Source organism: Hylobates moloch, unplaced genomic scaffold, assembly GCF_009828535.3.
Source record: "Hylobates moloch isolate HMO894 unplaced genomic scaffold, HMol_V3 SCAFFOLD_1, whole genome shotgun sequence".
Lineage (NCBI taxonomy): Eukaryota > Metazoa > Chordata > Mammalia > Primates > Hylobatidae > Hylobates > Hylobates moloch.
Window position 1 is genome coordinate 104,659,041 of NW_026652276.1, and position 6,415 is coordinate 104,665,455.

Sequence of the window (6,415 nt, forward strand, 5' to 3'; positions counted from 1 at the left end):
TGGGCGCCTGTAGTCCCAGCTACTCGGGAGGCTGAGGCAGGTGGATGGCGTGAACCTGGGAGGCGGAGTTTGCAGTGAGCAAAGATCGCGCCACTGCACTCCAGCCTGGGCGACAGAGCGAGACTCCGTCTCAAAAATAATAATAATAATAATTCCTGTCAAGTTGGGGGCTGGGCACGATGGCTCACACCAATAATCCCAGCACTTTGGGAGGCCGATGCAGGTGGATCATGAGGTCAGGAATCAAGACCATCCTGGCTAACATGGTGAAACCCTATCTCTACAATCAATCAATCAATCAATCAATAAAATACAAAAAAAAAAAATTAGCCGGGCGTGGTGGCAGGTGCCTGTAGTCCCAGCTACTCGGGAGGCTGAGGCAGGAGAATGGCATGAACCGGGGAGGCGGAGTTTGCAGTGAGCTGAGATCGCACCAGTGCACTCCAGCCTGGGCGACACAGAGAGACTCTGTCTCAAAACAAAAAAAAGAATTCCTGTCAAGATGTAGTAATCCAGTTTTGGAATTTGGGGACTACAACCTAAAATTGAAACTGAGAAATGTCCTAAGTCCAACATAGTTTAGCTAACTGTGGGCAATTTCAGAGCAGACTTGAGAACAAAGTGCTGTCCCATCCCACAGCCATGTCCTCTCCCCATTACTATCTGCCTCCCATCAGCTATTGACATCTTGGGCAGCCACGTCCTCCTGCTGAATCAACAGAAATGGCCCACTTAACACTAATGTCACCACTGGGAATTCCAGCCATGGTCAAGCATCCTACCAAATATCCACCATGCTCCCAAGGTGTTCACTACCTACGTCAACTCAACGGGTACAGTCAGGGTGGCAAGCAGTGGCCAAAAGCCGGCTTCCCTGTGTAACAGTTAATCTAGGCAATATGCCATCTTTCCTGAGTGAAGAAACACAACAATGTGACATATATTAAATCACAATCGATCCACTCTACAATAGCATATCAGAAAGCATTGTTTTCGGCAGTCTGGAGGCAGTGGAGTATGACAGAGAATATAGTTTTGAAATCAGATTTGGGTTCACATTCTAGCTCTGCCATTTATATGCTGTGAGAGTTTTAATTAAGTTAATTACTCCCTAAGTTTTCCTTCTAAAATAAAAATGGGATGAAACGAGTATCTAAAAGTGTGGTCTGGATTTCAATCCAGCTCTTGCATTCTTTGGCTATGTGAATCTGGGCAAGTTACTTAATCTCATTATGCTTAAATTTCCTATCTATCAAATGGCAATTATAGTATCAACCTTGTAAGACTGTTCACAGGGTTCACTGGAAACATGTAAAGTACCTGGAACATAGTAAGCGCTCAATAAGCACCGTTATCATTACTACTACCTGTGCAACTACCACTACCACCAGCTCCTCCTACCTCATCAAACTGTTATGATGAAGTGAAACAACAAATTTTAAAAGTTTAGCACAGTTCTTGGTACTTGTATTGACATTTCCATAATGGAAATTTATTATTTTTAAAAGATATTATCTCAGTTAATTGTCATTAAAAACCCTGTGATGTAGAAGCTATTCGTATGATTCCTACTCTATAGACAGGAAGCCAAGGTTCAGAAATTAAATAACTTACTCAAGGTCACACAGTAAGAAGTCTAAATAAAGTGGAAGGCAACTATGGAATTGTGGGAAATGAGACTGGACTGGATGAATGGAAACTGGTCATGCAGAATCCTGAAAAATCAGGTAGAGGGGTCTGCACTTGACATATTGTGCAACAGAGACCCTGTATGTTCTTAAACCAGGAGTGCAGCGAGATGATGCAAATGATGACCCAAGACTTCAAAAGCACGGGCCAAACAGATAGGTGATTTCCCAGTCGATAAATAAAGCAAAACCAACAGTGGTTCACACAGGGCTCAACCTAGGCCTTAGGTCATCAGCACAGTGATGGCAGCATTGTAATCAAATCAGTTCTGTGAAGCTTACCAAATGCTACCAGTGATTCAAGCTGCGATTTCACAGAAGTGCTGCTTTGCCCAAATGACCACAAACACACTCAAGTCACAAAGAGTATCATATTTGAAAGGAATCTAACACAGGAAGGACAATGCATAATTAGTACATGTGACACAGTTCATTTAAAATTGAAAATGAGAAATCAAACCACATGTCATCTTTGCCTACTTAATCAAGAAATCAGCCCACTGGCTTCCTCCTATCTTTGCTTGAAATTGAGTTATAACTCCCTGTGTTCTCCAAAATATGAGGTGTTAAGACACCCCTTCCTGGAATAGTTAACTAGAGAAAAAATATTAATATTGTTTCTCTTCAGGACCAACGGATCCATCCCAGGTGCACTGTTACAATTTCATTTCCAAATCATGGCCCCTCCTCTGTCATTCAGAATATTCCAGGCTCTGCGGAAATTTGTCCTTGGCCATTCCAAGTTACTACGCCACTGAAAAAGTCAATACTGTAATGTAAGAATCCAAAGAACATTCTCTGCCTCTTCTAGAACAAATATAAAGGAGGAAAACTCTCTTTCACATAAGTTTTAATGAATCTGTGCTTTGGGATCAAGAGAACAATCGATGTTTACACAGGTACTGCATTTTGCAGACTCTGGCTGACAGAAGCTGATTTATTCATTGATTTTCTTTAATCAGGAAGATAAGTTTTCTTAACCCAGCTAAATACTCTCAGACAAAATGCCAATGTATGCTAGGCCCTTCTTTATTTAATAAAATGTCAAGAGGTACCTTATCTACCTTTTTATGAAGTCCTAAACGAGCTGTATGTGTTGGGGAATTTTTTTAAAGGCAGTTTTTATCCTTGAGAAGTTACTGTAACCACCACTAAACGACAGGTTGTTGGCAACAGGATATGGTGAAACCAGGCAGACATCAACTTAATCAAGTTATCCAATTTCACAGCACCAATGATGTGATGCATGAGAAAGACACATCCCTCAGAGCAATCTAGCCCCAAGATGTTTAATTCAAATCTATCCATGAGGATATAATCAGAGAATTCCAAACTGAGGAACAGTCTTCAAAACAACTGGGTTAGATTTAGACTCTTCAAATATCAACGTCATCTGTCACAGTGCCAATGTCACAAAAAGAAGCTAAGGAAACTTCCAAAGGAAAGGAAATTAAAGAAACATGACAACTAAATGCAATGTGCAGTTCTTCACTGGATCCTGAATTGGGAGGAAAAAGAACACTATTAGGGCAACTGAAGGAATGTGAGTTTACATTGTATCTTTTTTTTGTTTTTTGAGACAAAGTCTGGCTCTGTTGCCCAGGCTGGAGTGCAATGGCACAGTCGGCTCACTGCAACCTCCGCCTCCCAGGTTGAAGCAATTCTCCCACCTCAGCCTCCCAAGTAGCTGGGACTACAGGAATGCACCACCATGCCTGGCTAATTTTTGTATTTTCAGTAGAGATGGGGTTTCATCAGGTTGGCCAGACTGCTCTCGAACTCCTGACCTCAAGTGATCCACCCGTCTCGGCTCCCAAAGTGCTGGGATTACAGGCATGAGACACCGCACCTGGCCTACATTGCATCTTAATAATAGTAGATATATCAGCGCTAAGTTTCCTGAGTGGGATAAGGCGATTGTAGCTACACAGAATGCCCTTTTTCAAGAAGGGGTGAAATGATCTGCTATCTACAACTCTCTAATGGTTCAGTAAAGTAAGTGTGTGCACCTGTGTATGGAGAGAAAGCTCAGCCTGTGCAAAAGAAATAAGAGAATGCCAGGCACGGTGGCTCACACCTGTCTTCCCAGCTACTCCGGAGGCTGAGACAGGAGGATCGCTTCAGCCCAGAGTTTAGATCCAGCCTGGGCTCAAGTGTCTCTAATCAAAAAAAAAGAAAGAAAGAAAGAAAGCAAGCCAACCTGGCCAACATAGTGAAACCCTGTCTCTACTAAAAATACAAAAAATTAGCTGCGTGGGGTGGCAGATGCCTGTAATCCCAGCTACTCGGGAGGCTGAGGCAGGAGAATCACTTGAACTTGGGAGGTGGAGGTTGCAGTGAGCCGAGATCGCACCACTGAACTCCAGCCCGGGCGACAGTGTGAGACTCCCTCTCAAAAAAAAAAAAAAAAAAAAAAGAGAAGGCGGGAAGGGCAGCAAATACCCGAATCAAAATGTTAACAAGTGGTGACTTCAGGTAATGAGTATAATACAGGTATTTGTGGTACTGTTTTTGCAGCTGTTTCATAGGTTTAAAATTTTTCATGCCAAGAAGTTAAGGAATATGAAAATGTAAAACTAAAATAAAGAATGCCATAAAGTTAAAAATGAAATGACTGTAACTTATAATTGAAGATGTAAAATACATTTGCCCCAAAAGTTTTTTTTGTTTTGTTGTTGTTTTTTTTTGTTGGTTTTTTTTTTTGAGATGGAGTTTTGCTCTTGTTGCCCAGGCTGGAATGCAATGGCCCAATCTCATCTCACTGCAACCTCCACCTCCCGGGTCCAAGCGATTTTCCTGCCTCAGCCTCCCAAGTAGCTGAGATTAACAGGCATGTCCCAGCTAATTTTGTATTTTTCGTAGAGACCGGGTTTCTCCATGTTGGTCAGGCTGGTCTCGAACTCCTAACCTCAGGTGATCCCCCCGCCGTGGCCTCCCAAAGTGCTGGGATTACAAGCATGACCTACTGCACCAGGCCTTCAAAAGTGTTTTAGAGCTACTAGAACTTAATGGACACATCTAGCAATTATAAATGTACAAACTGTAGATCTCTACAAAGCTGGAACTGTCTGCTCTACAGCTAACACTTTAGTATTATGTAATACGTTCACATGCAATCAGACTTCCAGAAACTGCTTACCTATACAAAAACTTCATATTCTCCTGTAGGACTTAGAATAGTACTCATTCTATTTACATGTGTTTAAAGCAAATACTCCAAGCACATTTTAAAGACTGTCTAAATCTATACTACAGGCAGGCAGTTACTTAATTTCCTTAAGTAATGAATTAGATGACTGAAGCTGACTTTCTAGTTGACACTTAATTTGTAAAATTTGCTTAAAATGGTGAGTCAATTAAATGGATATAAACAATTCAGTTTATTTGGAAACTGAATTCCGAATAAACAGAACAAAATGATCTCTTGGTGAACTTTCCTTAGAAGCACACACATACACAAATGGCACATGCAAACAGTGCCTAGTAATTGCCACACAGTCAACTCTTACGCAGGCAATGATGAAAAGAATTGCTCAAATTCTCCTATGCCCAGACTATGCCATCAAGTCATGCTCTGAAAAACTAAACTCTGGTACAAGCAAACTGGGCAGCTTCGGAAGTCAATGAACAACTTAACCTGTAGCATTCATTCTCTTGGGAGCGAGCAAATGAGTATCCTCTTTGCAGTCCTGTTACTGGGTTGTTATAGTACCTATTACCCACCTTTTCTAAATATCAGTACTTCCAGCTGTAAAAGGAAAGAAATCCTGACACTACCTCAAAAAGATGGTACAGAGGATAGTGTCCATTTTCCTAATTATATATATTACGTTCAAGAATAAAAGAGTGGGCTGCGGGCGCAGTGGCTCACGCCTGTAATCCCAGCACTTTGGGAGGCTAAGGCGGGTGGATCATGAAGTCAGGAGACCGAGACCATCCTGGCTAACACAGTGAAACCCCGTTTCCACTAAAAATACAAAAAAATAGCTGGGCGTGGTGGCAGGTGCCTGTAGTCCTAGCTACTCAGGAGGCTGAGGCAGGAGAGGCGGAGCTTGCAGTGAGCCGAGATCACGCCACGGCACTCCAGCCTGGGCGACAGAACGAGAGTCCGTCTCAAAAAAAAAAAAAAAAACGTGGGCTGCGCGGTGGCTCACACCTGTAATCCCAGCACTTTCGGAGGCCAAGGTGGGCGGATCATGAGGTCAAGAGATTGAGACCATCCTGGCCAACATGATGAAACGCTGTCTTTACTAAAAATAAAAAAAAGTTAGTCAGGCATGGTGGCGGGCGCCTGTAATCCCAGCTACTCAGGAGGCTGACGCAGGAGAATTGTTTGAACCCAGGAGGCAGAGGTTGCCATGAGCCGATTTCGCGCCACTGCACTCCAGCCTGGTTGATGGAGCAAGACTCTGTCTCAAAATAAATAAACAAATAAAAAGAATAAAAGAGTTGACACAAACCTTTCCAGCCATATCAATGATCATTTATAGACAAAGTTAGCCAAATAGTAAATACCTAATATACAGAAATACCTAACTTTGCTACATAAATATTTTGCATGGTGGCACATGCCTGTAGTCCCAGCTAGTCAGGAGTCTGAGGCAGGAGAATCGCTTGAACCCAGGAGGTAGAGGTTGCAGTCAGCCAAGATCGTGCCATTGCCACTGCAGCCTGGGTGACAAGAGCGAAACGCCATCTCAAAAAAAAAGAAGAAATTTCTGGTATTA